The sequence below is a fragment of the Dipodomys merriami genome, unplaced genomic scaffold (assembly GCF_024711535.1).
Source record: "Dipodomys merriami isolate MVZ:Mamm:240054 unplaced genomic scaffold, mDipMer1.0.p SCAF_234, whole genome shotgun sequence".
NCBI lineage: Eukaryota > Metazoa > Chordata > Mammalia > Rodentia > Heteromyidae > Dipodomys > Dipodomys merriami.
The window spans coordinates 254,665-274,518 of NW_027203760.1; the positions used below are offsets into that span (position 1 = coordinate 254,665).

The 19,854-nt window shown below is 35.2% G+C and overlaps 1 long non-coding RNA gene across 1 annotated transcript; it reads left to right on the forward strand.

Moving 5' to 3' along the window:
* The first annotated feature begins 5,620 nt into the window (after window positions 1-5,620).
* LOC138835379 (uncharacterized) lies at window positions 5,621-19,555 on the forward strand. The gene is made up of 3 exons (XR_011374573.1): window positions 5,621-5,719; window positions 18,072-18,200; window positions 19,172-19,555. It is a non-coding gene; the product is annotated as an uncharacterized lncRNA (long non-coding RNA).
* Window positions 19,556-19,854: the final 299 nt, after the last annotated feature.

The window sequence follows — 19,854 nt, forward strand, 5'->3', positions numbered from 1 at the left end:
CTAAATTTTTGCAAGCAACAACTAAATGGAAGAGAATCTTTAAAGTATGGAAGAAAGACATAACAAAATAGAGCAAAACTAAAACAGAAACAGACAAGTTTAGAATCCCTTATTCAACAAAATTATTATGAGAAGAAAACATGTTGGGCGATACAAGAACAATAACAAAAAAAAGTGATATTTTTTTTTCTTTTTCAGTCGTGGGGCTTGAACTCTAGGCCTGGTTACTATCACTGAGGTCTTCAGCTCAAGGCTAGAACACTACCACTAGAGCCACAGCACCACTTCTGTACTTTTTTTTTTTTTTAACTGTTTATGTGGTGCTGAGGAATCCAACCCAGGGCCTCATGCATTCCAGGCAAGCACTCTACCACTCTGAGTCACCTTCCCAGCCTCAAAAGTGAGTGAATTTTGTCCTTTTTCTTCCCACATTCATCCATCAAAGTTCTTCAGAAGGAACAAAGAAAGGAATCATCTTAAATGTCTTCCAAGATGATCTTGGTAATTCTAATCACTTTTGATGAAATGGCATTATTTAGTGTAACACAATTCAATGAATGCACAATCTTGGTATTAGTGACCTCTTCTGGAGAGATCATGTGTAAACAAATCTCAATCCCTATTAGGCTGGAAAAGCTCATGACCAACAACTTTCGTCTCCAGAATCCCACTCCCAGTTAGTCTTTTAGATGAGGCTGATTGTCCATTGCTCACCTTAGAGTCTCATTATCAAATTTGAACCATGAAGCCTTGTATTTGCCCTGGTTACTCTCCTCGAATTCACTGGTTAGAATCCTAGCTTTTGGCCATTCTTGATCATCCTTGTCTATAATTTTCACAAGTTTACAGTTGGAGAGTATGCACCATGTTTAAGCCTGCAAATTAGACTCTGCCTTTCCAGTATAAAATTACAAATTTGTTTCTTTTCACATGTTGTCATAAATTTCTTATAAGGACCCATATAATTGTCATCCCTGGATAAAAGAGTCCATCAACGATGAGGAGAGGACTCTGGAGGTAGTTAGGATCTTAAAATATTAAAAATAGCATTTTTGCTTAGATGCCTTTCTGAGTAAATCTAATTTAAAATAAACTAAGTATGAAACTGGGCACTGGTGGCTCATACCTGTAGTCCTAGCTGCTCAGGATGCTGATATCTCAGATCATGACTCAATTTCCACACAGGCAAGTAAGTCTGTAAGACTCTTATCTTCAATTACACAACAGTAACAACAATGAAAAGCAGGAAGTAGAGATGTGGCTGCAATGGTAAAGCACTTGTCCTGAGCATAAGCTCTAAGGAAAAATAACACTGAATCCCTGAGTTCAAGCCCCATTACTGAAATAACTAGATTAGTAAATAAAATAATTTATTAATGAACTAAATATAGCTACTCTGTGGCTGTACATTTAAGAGAAAATTTTCTAAACATTCCAGAGCGAACATGAGATGAAATAAAGTCATGTATATTGATGTTTGGTTTTGTTATCAATGCCATGAGAATATATCAAAGAGTTTGATCCAGAATAAATGAGTATATTGAATGAACTCTATTATTCCTGACAACTGAGATGACAGTTTGAATATCTGGTGAATGCACTCATGTATTGATTCTTATCTAAATGACAAGTGTTCACTTTTCAAAAAGGAAGATGAAGATGAGAAATTTTTAATTGGATATGAGAGCAGAACAAATTTTGGGAAGTTGGCACACAAAATATCAATCAATAGACTCTCTGCTAAAGACAGTTTCCTTAGGACAATAAAATCTATGTAGGGGTATCAGAGTAATATATAAAATACATCATTCAGTTTAGAGGACTTGTGACAGGATTAAAAAGATGTTTAGGTTTCCATAGAGATATTTTTTTAAAAATTATTTGTGGCTTGGAGAGTTTTATTTATTTTTTATTAATAAGTTTTATTATTGTGAAAATACCATACAGAGGGGTTACAATTACATGAGCAAGGTAATGAGGGCATTTCTTATCAAGCATTGTTGCCTCCTCCTTTGTTTCCCCTTCCTATCCCTGCCCTCCTATCTCCCCCTCCCCCCAGTTGTAAAGTTCATTTCTCAACAAAGCATCTTGTATATTTCTTTGTTGTAATGCATCCACCTATATCCCTATTTAAACAATTTGTCTTTCCCCCTCCCCTCCACAAATTATACCAACATCAACTACTGTGAAAACTGGGGTTATACTGTGGGGGAGGGACACACAAAGCAACAACAACAAAAACAACAAGAACAAAAAATATTACCCATGGGCTGGAAAGGTGGCTCAGTGGTAGAGTGCTTGCCTTGCATGCAGGAAGCCCTGGGTTCAATTTCTCAGTACAACATAAACAGAGAAAGCTGGAAGTGGCACTGTGGCTCAATTAGTAGAGCGCTAGCCTTGAGCTGAAGAGCTCAGAGACAATGCCCAGGCCCAGAGTTCAGGCCCCACAACCAACAAAAACAATCATTTTATAAATACGTTAGAAATGATAGCAAGAAAGAAAAACCACTTGAGTCCTTACCTTGACGTCCATTTTGCCTAATTTCAACTTATCTGACCGTTTCTGCTTGACTAAGACATATACTAATTATTGCAAATAAGGGAAACCATAGGACCTATGTTTCTTTGGGCTTGGCTTACTTCACTTAATATAATTTTTTCCAAGCCTTTCCATTTCCTAACAAATGGGGCAATGTCATTCTTTCTGATGGAGGCATAGAATTCCATTGTGTATATATACCACATTTTCTTGATCCATTCATCTACTGAGGGGCATCTGGTTTGGTTCCATGTCTTACCTATGGTAAATAATGTTGCAATAAACATAGTTGTGCTGGTTGCTTTAGTGTGGTCTTGTTTGTGAACATTTGGGTAAATGCCCAAAAGTGGGATTGCTGGCTCATAGGGAGCTCTATATGAAGTCTTTTGAGGAACCTCCATACTGCTTTCCAAAGTGGTTGAACAAGTTTACACACCCACAAACAATGCAGTAAGCTTGGACAATTTTAGAATAGCTACCAAGATATTCTTTTTATATGTTTTTATTGTAAGAATATTGTACTGAGGGGTTACAGTTAAATAAGTAAGGTAGTGAGTACATTTCCTATCCTGTATTATTACCCAATCCTTTGTTTTTTCCCCTACCATCCCTTGCCTCCCCAATTCCACAACTCTTCCCTCTCACTTCCAAAGTTGTAAAGGTCATTTTTTACATAGTGTCTTGTACACCTCATTGTTACAATGGGTCAAGCTCTTTCCTTACTTTAGCATTTTATTATTTCCCTTCCCCTCCGCAAATTAGAAAAAAATGTATATACAAGATGCAGGGCACTGGAATCTAGTACAGATATTTTTCTGCATAAAATACTATAGGATGAGAGCAAAAACATACCTTGAACAAAGGTTCCATTGGCTTTCTCTGCAGAATATGTGCAAAGCCTACAAATGAATCCAAGATACCCTCAACCCATAGACTCACAAATCATGTAAAATTTGACTCATATTCTATGTGACATTGTTTGACTCATATTCTATGTCACATTGTTTAGAGATGTGTGTATGTGAGTGTGTGTGTGTGTGTGTGTGTGCAGGTACTCGGGATTGAATTAGGACCTAAGCACTGTACTTTTGCTTCTTTAGTCAAGAGAGATAATCTTTCACTTGAGACACCGATCCACTTCTGGCTTTTTTTTTAGTTAGTATTTTTATTGGGAGAGTACTCTACAGAGGAGGAGTTACAGTTACATGAGCAAAGTAATGAGTACATTTCTTATCAAGCATTGTTGTTACCTCTTTTGTTTTTCCCTACCATCCCTTCCCTCCCACTTCCACAACTACACTCTCCCGTTCCCCCCACCTAAACTGTAAAGTTCGTTTTTCCACATAGCATCTTATACATCTCATTGTTGCAATGGGTCCACCTGTATCCCTATATAAAAAATTTGTTTTTCCCCTTCCCCTCCCCAAATTATACCAACATCAAATGCAGTGAAAACAGGGGTTATACCATGGAGGAGGAACATACAAAGCAACAAAAAAATCACATGTTACCTTATAAATATGTTAGAAGCAATAGCAACAAGAAAATAAAACAATTGTGTCCTTATCTTGGCATTCATTTTGCTTAACATCATCTTATATGACCTTTTCTGGTTGTCTCAGACATACACTTGTTATTGCAAATAAGGAAAACCACTTATGGCTTTTTGCTGGTTCATTGGAGATGAGTCTCATAGACATTTATGTATAGGTTGGCTTTGAGCTGAGATCCTCACATCTCCACCTCCTGACAGGTATTATAGACATATGTACTTTACTGTTGCTCACATTTGCTACTGATACTTTTAATCCCAAGCACTGTATTTTAGCTATGAACTTCAGAAACAAAATGTTCTGGCTTTATTAAAATTTAAAATGAAATGTGCCTGCTTTTTTTCTTTCTAAATAAATGTGCCTGCTTTGTTTTCTTTTAAGAAATCCTTTATATGCTTTACTTCTTATTTAGAAAGAACTTGGCTACAGAAAAATTAATGAGAATTTTAAAATTTACCACCCACTTTAAGAAATGAAGCTTGCCTGAAAACAGTCTTAGACTTCTTAAATTTAAAAGTATTCTCTGCCACGCCTACTCCAGTGGAGTCTGCTTAGCATGGGAAAGCATTTTTCAGACCTGAGAAAGGGGCTTCAGAGACCTATCTCTGATTATTGGGACTTCACCGAAGTCTACCTCAGAGAATGGGGCTTTACAGAGACCTATCTCTGAGTATTGGCACTTCACCGAAGTCTACCTCGGAGAATAGGGCTTCTAAGAGGCCTACTCCTGGAAAGGCTGGCAAACCCCTGGGAAAGATGTTTTTCTGTTCTTGCTTTTCTTTTCTTCACTGTGTAAGAGTGCCTATTAATCTTTTACTGTTTCTACTGCTCTTTGTAGTTACTCATTGTCAACATTCCCTTATTCAAAGCTCTTTCTTAAGAGTGTTGACAACTCCAAAATCTGATGAGTGTCTTAAAAATATGACTAACTCACCAGAGTTAAGTGCTACCCTGAAACCCCTCTAATGGAGGCTAATAGACAAGTCATAAGTAAATGTAAAAGTATTGGGGGTTTTACGAAGTCACTTCAGCAGAAGGAATTGTTTGTAAGGGATTTGCAAGAAGCTGTAGGCTCAGCTAGAACAGAAAGAATGTATGGCAATTGCTGAAATAATTATTTAGGAGAAAGAATTTCCTGCTACTCTCTTTTATTTACTAAGAGACTTGCTAGATCTAGGTCTCCTTGTAGTTTGCTATTAAAGAAGAAACAGGAAAGATCTTATGGGAAAGTTAAGGCCTCTATAAAGATAGGTAATGGTTAATTGGTGACAAACATCGTAATGGTTGTATTTCTTTGAGATAAGCTGGAAACAAGTGCCTATCAGGTGATCAGCTGGTGACCACCCAAAAATGAAGCCATGCAGCAAGATTGTGTAACCTTTTGCCCTTTCTCATGAAGACTTCTGTTACAAAAGTTTGTTATTCTCTGCATTAAATCACACTCAGCAGTCAGCATCCACTCCTCTTGTGTGTGAGTTGTCTGTTTGCCATCTCCCCATCCTATTCCAGGTTCCTCCCCTAGGTGTCCTCTGTCATCCCAACAGAACCCGGTCCGCGGCAGGTGGTGCCCAACGTGGGGCCCAAAGCAGGGCATGAAGCAGTCTCTTCAGTGGAGGAACCTTGGGAGGTAAGCATTTTTCTCTTTTCTTTTCACCTGGAATAGTTAGTCTGAGACTCGTTGGGGTGCTGCAGGCCCCTCAGTTGTGGCTGGGAAAGATAGCGAGTAAATTAGGGGGAGTTCATCTTCTAAGAATAAGGATAGTTTGTCTCTATTTTAAAACATATGCTAAAAGCACGAGGCACTAAAGCCTCCAAAGCAGCAGTGGGAGAACAAACTAATCCTTGGTTCCCCCAGGAAAAAGGGAACCATTGGAAAAGTGAATGTAAATCTAAGTTCCATAAAGACGGAACTCCTCCTCAAGAGGAAACAAAAAACAGACAGAGGGGCAACCTCTCAGCCCCTCCCCAAGAGAATAAGAAACAATTAGATCATTTGATACAATTTGATTATGATTGGAAAATTGCTGTATTAACTTATACTTATGATTTTGTGTTACAAACTAATCCTTGGTTCCCGGAGGCTGGGGCAGTAAGGCCCTAGGGAATAAATATAATGTTTTAAGAAACTTAAGCAACTCCATTTTTATTTAACACTCCATCTCAGTTTTGCAACTTGACTCATGATCCATTTTAGCCCCAATGCTAGGAATTTATGACAAAAAGCCATGCACATTTCTTGGAGCCATAGATGGCGTTTGCTTAAGGCAGGTGTTAGCCCCCAAGTGGTGTTGCCCCCCGAGCCCACCCAGACGCCTGATCAGATTGCCGAAGGAACCAATCGGTGAATTTTTGGTGGTGCCACTTTCATATTTCAGGAATCGTGAAAGCCTGCAGGTGTGGTCTTGGGGCTGGTGGAGAGTCTTGGCAGACGTGCTATAAGACTGCCAACGGGGCCAGTGGGAGACGTCCCCTGGACCCCTGGGTGGGGCTGTCCTCGAGATGGGGTAGAGGGGGTTCGAGTCCCCTGATAAGTGGTGAGATGTCGCCCCATTCACTGAGACCTGATTTTGCCTTTGTGGCCACTTGTTTGTCTTGTTTAGTGTGTGTGTTCGTTTTATGTTTTCTGAGGTAGGGAAGATTTGGGTGAGTGTGGCAGGCTCAATCAGCAGACTCTGGATTCAGCTTGCTGAATGAGAACAGCACCGAGATTCAAAAGACTAATTAGTGAATTGCCTTGCTAATAAGCAAGCTCTGGGAAAATGAGGCCCAACAAAGGTACCTAGTTTAAAAGAAATACTGTCTTAAATTTTTGTTTGAAAACTTTAAAAGGTGTACGTACGACTGATTTTGAATTTTGCGCGCTTTAAGATCTGTGTGAGTGTTTTGTGTGTGTCTGTGAACATGTTCAAAGATAAAAATTGTCAGCATGCTGTAACAATTGGGTGAATTTTAAATTAAAAATTCAAAAGGTTATGAGGTTTGGACATTACCAAAGATTTTAAAAAATCTTCACATTGTTTTAAATGGCTTTTTAAAGATTCTTTAACTTGCAAATTAGAAAATCTGGTATTTAAAAGAATGTTTTAAAATGCATAAGACTGTTTATACTGTAATCAAGTTATCTGGCTTAACGAAAATGCATTGGCAGTTTAGGATTTAATTCCCTTGGCTAAAATTTGGGGATAAATATTAGGAATTTAAATGTAAAGGTTAGTTTAACACTGTCAAAGATGTTATCTGTTCTGTCTGTCTAAAACTGTGTATTTCATCCAAGAACCAAGAGAAGAGACGGGGAAAAACTTAGACACCAACAGAAGACCTTTAGGGGTGAGGGGTGAACAAGCAGAAGTGCAGTTCAGCTGGTCATGAAAGGTGGGACAGGCCCTGGGAGGAGTCCACGCATGATGAGGCAAGCTGGCCCAAACGCAGTTCATCTAACCCTAAAGAGTCAGATTGAGTGTGTGCCCATTCCATAGAAGGGGCTGAGTGGCCCATCTTTGTTCTCTCTCTTTTCCCTGCAGACAGACACTGAAAACATGATGGTTAAAATGAGTGATGTGATGATCAGATTAGTATTGCTAAAACTTTCCCTTGGATGTGTTAACAATAAAATTAGGAAGGCCTTAAAAAGGGTTAAAATTTATTTGTATAATGTGACTTGTTTTTAATGTTTTACAATTAGGATATTTTTAAAAGTCATAAAGACGCTAAGTCTAGTTTTTTGGTTCAGTTATGATTATTGTTATTTTTTCATTAAGGAAAAATTGTCATTTGAGTTTAAAATTTTTAATGTGTGTCTGTTTTTAAACAAGCAACCAAGAGGCAATGAGTAACACTTGGCCTCAAGATTTCAAGGGATCTTTTCAAAATGCAAATGAAAACTAAAGTTAGAATATTAAAGGTGATTAATAAGAGGTTTTAAAAAATTAGGAATGGATTTTTAGATATAAAGTTTAAATGTAAAATTGTTCTTGACATTGGCCTCAATGTGCACAAAGGAAAAATTAGGATTACCAAAATAATTGCTATTCTAGTTTGCTCTTATAGGTTTTTTAAGTTTCCAGCAAGACCAGAGCAAAGCACAGAGGATTCTTAAAAGTTTGTCAGATGTAACTTTGACTCTTAATAAGTTTCAAGTAAGAGCATGCTTAAAAGCTAATTCTATGTTGACCACCTTGTTGCTTTTAATTGGAGTAAAGTGGCCTTTTATAAGACTCACTGATCTGCAAACTGGTTCAAAGCCAGCCCGGGCAGAAAAAGGTCCCTGTGAGACTGTCACCTTTTTTCAGCCAGCAAAGTACTAGCCCTGGACTAAAGAGTCAGGGGACAGTACTCAAGCCCCAAGCTGGAGACTCACAGTGGGAGAGTACTAGCCCTGGACTGAAGAGTTAGGGGACAGTATTCAAGCCGAGTCTGGGACTCAAAGTGGCAGAGTGCTAGCCTTAAGCTGTAGAGCTGAGGGACAGTGCTCAGGCCCCGAGTCCAGCAACTAGTTAAGGAAAATGCCAATGAGGCATTTATCCACTGTGGAGAAGACACTCCTGGGACGAAAGCAATGGAGGAGCATCCAGAGGCAGTAAGCCACTGCTTGGATGACAGAAATGTCAGATCCTAGAGTCATTTGTGTGTGGCCCTTCAAAAACTGGTCAGAGCCGGGAGGTCATAAAAAGAGTTTGTAAGCATGCCTAATGTCCATGACTATCTACCTTGTAAGGGACAAAAACTCACCAGTCCTCTGTAATAGTAAAAAGATAATGTTATAAAATGTGGGAGATAGTTTAAATCTCAACCCCTTTATGTGCCAAAAATCTCTAATTGGCAGCTCTAATTGAGCTGACACTAGTAACATGAAGTTCATCTGCTCAGGAAAAAGTTTGTAAACCTGAGAGAGTGTTTCTATTGATATCTGTCTTAGGCAAGAACTAATAACTTAATAACTTAAAAATCTTTACTTTTGTAGCCCCCAAAATTGTGAAAAAAAATCTATCACCCATCAATCTGACTGTCTGTCTGTCCTTCTCTATCTGCTTTTCTATCTAACATCCATCTGATTTGGTGTAGTAAGTAGAATCAATAGCCTTAGGCATGTTAAGTACACTGAGCTACAGACCCAGCCCAATTTCTGTAATCAGAGTTTCTATTTTACTTCCTTACCGCACCTTTAGGCAACAGATACATGTGTGGATATTTCCCATAGTACTAATTCTCAATAAGCAATAATAAGCCATAAGCAATATAACACTATGTATTACTAGAAATAATGGAGCTCTCTTAGACTGCATATATTTTATGCTTGTATAAGTATAATGTTATAAAATAAATGTATAATTATAATAAGCAGATATTTTATGTATCCTTTAGTAGCACATGTTTCCGGAGGAAATATTTCCTGAAACCAGACTGCATTGCCAGCTACACCTGACAGAATTTAGCTTGAGATCACAACAGATTATCTTCTTTTCCCTCTACTTGCTTATCACTATGTGGTTGTTATGGTCTAAAAAAAATGAGATGGTTAAATGCAAGATTCTTCATTGCTGAGTGCAGTTGGTAAATTTTCCTCTGATATACTGTAAACATTTAGTATATATTTCTATATTTTTTTATAAATTCAGGAGATTTTATTGTTCTATTTTTTGGATTTTCTTTATGCCTTCTAAAACCAAGGTGAAACTTTGTCTTTCATTACTTTATCATTATCCTTTTCTTTAGTATCCTAGTGTGTTAGATTGCTATTTTTCTCTTTCCTGGTTTGAGCTTCATTTCTGAATTTTTTCATTAATATCTGTCATTTTCTAAGTTATATAACTATGTTTTCTGTTTGCCCATCCCTTTTCTTTCGTGTGCCTTTCTCAGTAGGCTTGCACTTTGTCCACAGTGGCAAAGCTTGTTTCAGGTATGTTGTAAGGTCTTCTCAGTTTTCATCCCATTATCAGCTGTTATTTGTTTTGTGGAAATCTCTAGCACTTTAAAATATTATCTTTGTATGAATCCTATAATTTTTGTTTCTTTTAAAAATATCCACTGAGGAGAAAATGCTTTACTCAGATGTTGTAATTATAGTCTAGTTGACTAAGGACAAGGGAAAGAATTTTCAACAGGTTGTTTATATTTCTCTTTTGGTCGGTATTTTCATTTCTGAATATGTATTTCTTATATTTCCTGAACAACTGGGATACTTAAAAATGGAGATAAAAGCTGAGAATTTTAACAAGTGGAAAATCCTTCCCTTCCATCTCTCTCTGGTGCTCGCTCTCTGTTCTAATTCTCTCTCTCTCTCTCTCTCTCTCTCTCTCTCTCTCTCTCTCTCTCTCTCTCTCTCTCTCTCTCTCTCTCTCTCTCTCTCTCTCTCATTCTTTTATTCATTGTTCTCCCTTGTCTCCTTCATGAAAACATGTGTTGTCTCCAAATATTCCCTTTTTTCTCATTTCTTAAATGCTCTTGATGCAGTGTGGCTACTTATTCAGTACATATGGCTCAGCTTAATTCTGAATTTCTATACAATTTCCTCATTATATATTTGTTAATTTTAGTTGACAAATAAAAAAATATGTATATTAAGTGATATATGCATATGTTGTAGAAAGATTCAATCAAGATCATTATTTAACCAGTATATTACTTTTTTATCTATCCGTCTATCATCTATCTTATTTATTTGTTTCCTGATAGACACATACTCTGATTTTTTTGTTGGGCTATTCTGAATATTACTAATATAAACATGAGTGTGCAGGTGTGTCTCTATTGAATGCTTACTTATATTCTTTTGGATACATACCTAGGAGTTTTATGGCAAGATATGTGGCAGTTTCAGTCTTTTGACGACTGTCCATACTGGCTTTCACAGTGGCTGCACTGATTTATATTTTATTCACCTCACATTAGTGCTGCCTGTTTTCTTAATGATTGCCATTCTGATTGTAGTGAGATGGAATATCTTTATCATTTCAATTTCTTTATGACAAGGGATGTTGAGTATTTTTTTTCAGTTTATTGGCCACATGTGCTTCACTGAGAATTGTCTGGTCATTTATTTTGTCCAGCTACAAACTGGATTCTTTTATTCAGTTTTCAATTTTTTTGAGATTTTTAAAAATAACTAGAAATAACTAGAAAACATTTTCTTCCATTTTATAAATTTTCCTTAGATTCTAATACTTAGTTCTTTTGACATCCAGAAGTTGTTTAATTTGATGCAAAAGCATTTTCAATTTTTGCTCTTATTTCTTGAGTAATTTGCATTCCTTTCAGAAAGGAGTCTCAAATTTAACTACCTATTTATACATTTTTAAATAGCCATGCATAGTCATACATGTCTGTAATGACAACTACTCAGAAGGGAAAAGGATGATTATGACTGGAGACTGAGTATTTCAAAGGTAGTGATACTATCTAATAGACAAAATTAAACAAAAGTACTACTGACTTGTTTCAAGTGGTAGAGTGCAAGGGAAAGACATTATCACAATGAAAGAAAAGATGGAGAAAGAGGAGGAGGAGGAAGTAGAGGAGGAAGAGGAGGAGGTGAAAGAAGGAAAAACCACAATAATCTACTATAACTAGAATTGCCTTATTCTTCAATTAAGCAAATTCCCTTATTTTTGAATTCTGTATATTAGCATGTGTCCAATAGTATCTTCAATAAAAATTTCTTTCCCTAAACTTCAAGATTTTTATGGAATCTAGTGTTCTTTCTCTTCTTCAATAAATTCTCCATTGTCTCTTCAAATAATTTATCACATCTATTGTTTTCATTGCTCAAAACATATAAATATGTCTTTCTCATTTACATATTTTTACACTTTTATTTTTAATATAGGTTATCGTATTGCATTTTAAGAATAATATTTAATAATAATTTATTTGATTTGTTTTTTCTTTCATTCAATCTATACTCCGTTCGTCAAATATGGAAGCCAGTCACCTATCTGTTTACTTTTTTGTCATTTTTTATTGTGAAAGTACTGTACAGAGGGATTATAATTACATGGGCAAGATAATGAGTACATTTCTTATCAAGCATTGTAGCCTCCTCCTTTTTATCTATTTACTTTTTATGAACTTCATGTACAGGTTCAGAAGACAATCAGTCTTTCTTCATTAGTAGGTCATTTTGAGAGTAGTGGTATCACTGTCTATGAAACAACTATTAGTAATTAAAAATCTATTGTTTATATTGATAAAATAGTAACCTGAAGAGATTCATCAGGGCCCATGCATTCGAAGAGCCAATATTGAATATTCTAATAATTTCAAAAGATCGAAACTGAGGAATGAAAACTGAGGAATGTTTGGAATGCTTATACCTGAGTTTTAAAATGAAAAAAAATATACATGCATTGTGATAGTAATATTGTAGAAACTTTGTGAAAATTTTGGCCAGGTTCTTATGAAATTTCATGTAAATCTATTAGAGAAGCCAGGAAAGATTTAAAGAAATACAACTTGTGCATACAATATGAATGTGTAATCAAGCATTTATAAATATATGTATAACTACATATGTGTAGATATTTGTAGAAATGTTTCCTATCAGTTGTTATAAATTTATCTTAACTGTTGGAATAAATAATTTGATTTCAGAGGTTTGTATTATTTAAATAATACAAAATGTCAAAGTTTTATCATTTCGTTGTCATTCTTAAATACCTGATTACATCTTTTTAATATTGTTAAGTGTGAAGGCCTTGAAAATCTATTATTCCATGTTTTTGTTACTGTCTGTCATGATGGCTGATTTCTTATTAGTGGAAAAGCTCTTGAAAATATTTTTGGTTTTGTTGAAGGAAACTTTAAGACATGGCTGTAAACGTCCACCTTCTATCATGGCCATCCAATGGACGTCTTGTTATAACCCAACCAAAATATGTTAAAACTTCAATAAAGCAAAGGATGTATAGATATGTAGAATGTATAGGATATATATATATGTGTGTGTGTGTGTGTGTGTGTGTGTGTGTGTGTGTGTGTGTGTGTAAGTTGCTTGTGGCTAGGTCAGTGATTCTACATCCTACATTGTTTGATTAATATTTTACATTTTTTAACCCAAAGCTCAAATAAAAAAAAAAAGACAAAAAACTCAAAACCAAGTTTTCCATTTCCTGGTTTTGAGTTTTTTGTCTTTTTTTAATTTGAGCTCTGGGTTAAAAAATGTAAATATTAATCAAAGAATGTAGGATGTAGAATCACTGACCTAGCCACAAGCAACTTACATATAAAGTGAAGTAAGCCAGGCCCAAAGAAACATAGGTCCCATGGTTTCCCTTATTTGTAATATCTAGTATATGTATGAGTCAAGCGGAAAAGGTCAGATAATGTGATGTCAGGAAAATGAACCCTTAGGTGTGTATTTTAATGTTTTTTTTTCTTTCATGCATGTGTTTCTAATGCATTTATAAGATTATCTCTTTGTTGCTTTGTATGTCCCTCCCCCACAGTATAACCCCTGCTTTCACTATATTTGATGTCAGTATAACTTGTGGAGGAGATGGGGAAAAACCAGTTCTATAAGATACAGGTGGACCTGTTGCAGCAATGAGAAGTACAAGTTGTCATGTCCAAAACGAGCTTTTCAACGTCGGTCCGGGGGGGGGGAGGAGGGGTGGAAGGAATAGGATTGGGATGGGGGGAGGGGGGAGGCTGGGAAGGGATGTGAAGGGTAAACAAAGGAAGAGGCTGCAATGCTTGGTAAGAAATGTACGCATTATCCTGTCCATGTAATTGTAACTCCTCTGTAGAGTATGTTCACAAATAAAATTAAATTAAATTTAAAAAAAAACTCAAAACCAACTACTCCTTTCTTATTTTCCTGATGGTAAGAATGTTCTTTACCCATGTGTTCTTTCAGTGTGCATGACTTATTTGATCGAATTTTAATGTGTGCTCTTTCCTACACTTCAACATGTGCTTGATTTTCAGCTCAGTCTGTTTTGCTGGGCTTGGAATTTGCACTGTCTTTGTGATACAATTCAATCAGTACACGAAAGTATGTTTTATGAATAAATCAAGAATGTAGTTTTACATTTCAATTCTTTAGAAAGATTATTTATATCCTCAATGTAAAACACAAAATGCAGCGGTATGCCTTTTTCCTAATCTGGATTTTAGGAGAGTCTTATTCTTCACATCATATTCTCCCAAATTGTCCTTGCAGTCAGTAGAGTGTGCTTGGCAGCTGTAGTCGGTCTGGGCATGAGCACCAATCTTATTTGGCTAATTGACTGTGAACAGGCTTATACACTAGATCTAAGCAAAATGTATTGGAGAGGTTTGCCTATTCCTTCATCTTGAGTCCTAGAATGAGATTATATGTAGAACAACTAGAGCAGTTGCAGCTGACCAGTGAAACTTCTGTAAATACAAGCAAAAAGTAATTTTTTGCTGTTAGCTGCAATCCATTTGGGTTTCCTTGTTGCCATAGCAATGAATGACAGACCAAGCAGAGTGATTTTCATTTCCCTTTGGTTCTTACTCCTCTTGTACTGATAAGATTGAGACTCTTCTTTCATGACAGTTTCCATTTTTTTAAAGCAGTCTTCTAATTTTTCAAATAATTTTCTGTGTTCCTAAATGGGAGACTTCTGGCACTTGCAAAACTACTTTGCCCATAATCATCATAATGGTCTCTTTTAGTTAAAAAATGACTTAATAGTATTTCATTTTTTACATAATCTCCTATTTTTTTATCCACTGAAGGAAAGATATAATATACTCTTATGTTATTCATATGGTACATGGTTCAAAATATGGAAGGTTTTCCCTAACTTTTAAATCTAAATTGAAAAAAAATCCAATAGGTAAACTCATCCAAGATATTTCAAATACTATGGCTATTCCAGTAGACAACGAGGGCAAAGGGTTCTCTTTGTTTTTCTTTTGCTTAGTTCAGCTTAACATTTGTCAACCTTGCAGATCTTTTAGAAGATGGACTGTTTTGTTGATTAATTCATTCTTATTTGATCTCCATTTAATTGATTTCTTCCCTAATATTTAATTATTTCTTTCCGACTACTCATTTGGGGATTGGCATGTTCATTTTGTATTGTGTTTAGATGGTTATACAATAAGTTCTCAATTAACATGTCAGTTTATGACTACAATATCTGTTGACTAATGTTACCCTGCAATAGTTCAACCCTATCTCTCCTTCCCTACGCATCCTCCCAAGTTTCTTAGTTCCATTTTCACATATGAACAGACCAATGCCCAAATAGCTTCAAATAAACTATTAGGTTGAGTTCTCGACTTAAGGTGCATGTGTGGTTGTTTGTGGTTGGTGATTTTCTTATCTAGGCATTTATAGCCATAAACATTTTTTTTAAATCACTGACTTTGAAATATCTAAAAGGTTCTAGGATTTTTAAAGATTTTTATGGCCTAACACATGATCTGTTCTGTAGAAAGTTCCATTGATGACCAGAAGAATGTGTAATCTTCTGCAGTTGGGTGAAATACTCTAAAGATGTCTGTTCAGGGCATTTTATCCATGGCGTTGTTAAGTTCTGAGATAAATTTGTTGACCTCTGGTCTGGATCTTTATTTGATAAGATGTAAGTTAGCATGCATAAAACAAACTTGAACAACCCATGATTAGTATAGTGCTTTTCATCATTTCTCAGCTACAGAAGCAGCCTAGATGTCCTACAACTGATGAATGGATGAATGAGAGGAATAAAAGATGGGCTCTGTTGGTTGGTGGGTGCCAGTAGATGGGGAAAGAAGGATGTAGGTAAGAGTAGGTGAAGAAAGATGAATATAGTCAAAATACTTTATATACATGTATGCAAACAGAACATTGAAACTTGTTAAAATGGGCAAATTATGAAGGACAATGATAGAGAGTGGATTTGATCAGGTTACCCTGGACACATGAGAGAAAGTAGCATAATTAAGCCCATTTGCATCCATAATATATGCTAATAAACAGGGAAACAATATACAATGGAGTATCATTCAGCTCTAAAGAAGGAAATTATGTGATTTTCAGGAAAATCAATTAAAATTGAGATCATTATGTTAATCAAAGGAAACCAGATTCAGAGGGGCAAATATGATATGCTTTGTCTTACATGTAGAATCTACACAGATTGATATGATATACATTTAGAGAGATATATACATACACACATTATACTTTCATATATTGTCCCGAAGTGAGGACCACACCTCCTGTGATCTTTTTGAGCTAGAGAGACCCAGATATAATCCATTTTCAATCAAACTGAATGAAGCAAACAGATAACTAAATGTGGAAATAAAAAAGGACTGTGTTACAGGCACACTGAGAACAAGGCCTCAACCATCTTCCCCCAAATAACTGGTATAGCCATAGCTGGTATAGCCTCACTACAAGTAACCTCTCATTAAAAAGAATGCCATATGGAATTTTTCTGTTTGCTTTGTTCAGAACCTAATCAATAATAGTAAGTTTGTACCAATATTCTATATCCTGAAATGAATGGGAAAAAAGCATTAAGAATCAGTGGCTTTTGTGACTCTCTTGGCTTCTTCTGGAATTGAATAGCTACATAGTGAAATTTGGTCATTATGAGCAAGATGTATATTCCATTCAGGAATATAACACTAGGTGTAGGAATTCAAAGCCAACTAACAATTCATCACATTTAAGAACTGGAAAATATCAGTTCCTGTGAATTTAGCAAGTTATTTGGGGGAAAAAGAAACTCAACAGGATGGTGGCATACAGGAGCTGCTGTATTACTAGTGGAGGTATATTTATTGATTTAGGACTTTCTTAAACACCTGTACTAACTTAGTGAGACAAAGTCAGAGTTTCAGAGTTATGGTATATACATTTCTATAGATACGGTATTTCAATAAATTTTGTACCAAACCACTAAGGTATACAAATACTTTGGATAAATAAAAATTTCACAAAACTATGGAACATTTTTCCCAGTTTTCAATGCATAATTATAGTTAAAGTGAACAAAATTTTCATTTATTTTTGCTTATGACCTTCTACCCTACTTTAGTAATATATAATTTTATTGTTATTATTAATGTGTGTACAGAGGAGTTATCATTTCATAAGTCAGGATATGCCTTTTCCTCTAGTTTTAGAAAAAATGTTTCTAATAGATCAAAATAACTTTGAGTATTTGTTTTACTATATGGTGATGACATGAAGCTTCAGAGCACATAATATCTCAAATTCAGCACAAGTAGAAAGTAGAAATTGTAATCCAATGAATAATTTGAAACAGAATAATGAATTTACTGTAGTAAATGTTCTCTGAGTATTCACTTGGGCTAAAATAGGAATGATTTGCCAATGGAAGCTAGTGAATAAAAAGAATAGTTAAAAACTGCTCATCTGGAGGTGATTAATGGTTAAAAATGAAACCAAATGATAGCTCTAACAGTATTAATAACCACAGTTTCCATGTCAAAAAGAAATATGAGAAAAGAATGAGCAATATATGAAGCATGAATAGAAACCACCCAAAACAAATGTTTAACAAGAGAACAAATGGGACATGAAACACCCCGTCCTTAGTCTATGAGAAATAAGAATTGAGAAGGTGTGTTCTCAGATGCATTGTGATAAATCCTGCAAATAGAATGGGATCACCATGCAACAGAAATAAAACCCAGTATTCTGGGATCAGGAAAGCTATAGACGTAACAATGAAACCAAATGACTTATTAATAACTTAATTAAGCAAAATATTCCTGAATTCATTCATGCATGACAATCAAAATGAAAACCTTCTTAGATTTTTAGGTTTATCAATATATATTATTGAGTAGTATGCAGGAAAAAATTTACACACACCTAATGATTTCTATAATATGTGTATTTTTACAACATACAATTGGTACAGACTTTAATTGTGACTCATGATTTTATACTTCATATAATTTATTTTTTAATGTTAAGAGACAAAGTTCTGATTATCAGTATCTAAAGAACTGATTTTTTTATTCCTCTCTCTACTTTTTACTTTTGAAAGTGCTTACACATTTGCATCAACTGAATCAAGTGTTAATTCAACTGAATAGAATGCTAGAAGGAAGAAGAGGATACATCCTCAGAGGACAAGGATGTCAGCAAGATTGCGCTGTGGTTAGAGGTGTAATAGGTATGTGTGGGCTGATTGAGTCTAGTAAGTATATTGAGTGCAACTGTGAGATAGGTACTATAGTTGGATGCTTGCTTGTCTCCAAAAGAAAATTGAAACCCAAATTCATATTTCTTAAAATTAAGAACCCAGAAAAAATTATTAGTCAAGACATGGGCCAAAAAAATATATAATGTTATGCTTTGAAATAAGAATCCTTAGCAGGTCCTTTCATGTAATTTTAGAAGAATAATTATAATTTCAATAAATTATTAAGTCTTACACATCTGTGATTTATCGTTACAATTGTTTAAAATTGGAGCATGGTGGTACATAATCTTTTATACAAGATGCTAAGACATGAGAATTATAATGAGGTCAGCTTAGACTACATAACAACTGTCTGTCTCAAAATTACCAAGGTGATTGATGATGATGATGATGATGATGATAAAACATTAGCAACAATAACACTTCGATATACATTATAATTTTATATTATTTTAAAAGACTAAGGCAGAAACTTTTGTTTTAGGGTCAAAAGATATACACATATATAATAAATACAGTTATGCTATAATATTCTCCATGATCTAAAACAAAATGGCATACTACACATATTATAAATTATGGAAATAATTGTGACATTAGTAACACTGTTGTTGGTCCAAGGCCCAAGCTGACTTTAGACTTTGTATCTTCCTGCCTCAACTTCTACAGTGCATTATTTCAGTCATATACTACAATGCTCAGCGTTTCTCACCTTAAAATTTTAATAGTGATGAGAGCAGAACACAAATAACCAATGACTAAAGATATGCTTATGATTTCACCTTCTCAGCTGTATATTAAACAGTTCTTTGTTATTTTATAGCTTGATTTTTGTTTATTTTTATTTATTTTCTCCTGACTTAAAGCATAAGGTAGGACAACCAGTATTATGTTGAATTGAAGGTACATCAGTGGAGACTTTATCTTGTTCCTGTTCTCAGAATAAAGAAAAGAAAAGAAAAGAAAAGAAGAGGAGAGAAAAGAAGAGAAAAGAAAAGAAAAAGAAAAAGCTTTCAGCCTCCTTAAATTAGCTGTGACCTTGTCCAATATGGACTTTTTCTCATTGAACTGTATTCCCTTTATATCTATTTTTTGAGATATTATCATGAAAAGATGATGATTTTTGTCCAATGCTCTGTCTCTGTTGTGACAACTATGTGTTTTTTGTCCTTCTCTCTCTCCATGGAGTTTATAACACTTCTTTGTGTCTATTGATAGCTCCCCGCATCTCTGACAAATCTAGGTTGACCATATTGAATGACCTGCTACTACTGTATTTTGACACTTATTTTGTTAGTATTTTGCTGAGGTTTTCCTCTTTTTTAAAAAAAATCCAGGATATTTATGTCTCTTGTTTGACTGGCTTTGGTATATGGCTCATACTGGTCTTGTAAAATGAGTTTTTACATATTCCTTTCAATTCACTTTACTTAAGAAGAGGGTGACATTAATCAAGATACATTATACTCAACTTAATTTCTGGTATTGAAATCCCTTATGGACAACTACTTAATAATAACAAATATGTTATTTTTAATGTTGACTTTTGCTGGATGCAGTTGGCTCCTGCCTGTAATCCTACCAACTCAGCGATTTGATGATCATTATTAGAATCCATCTTGGG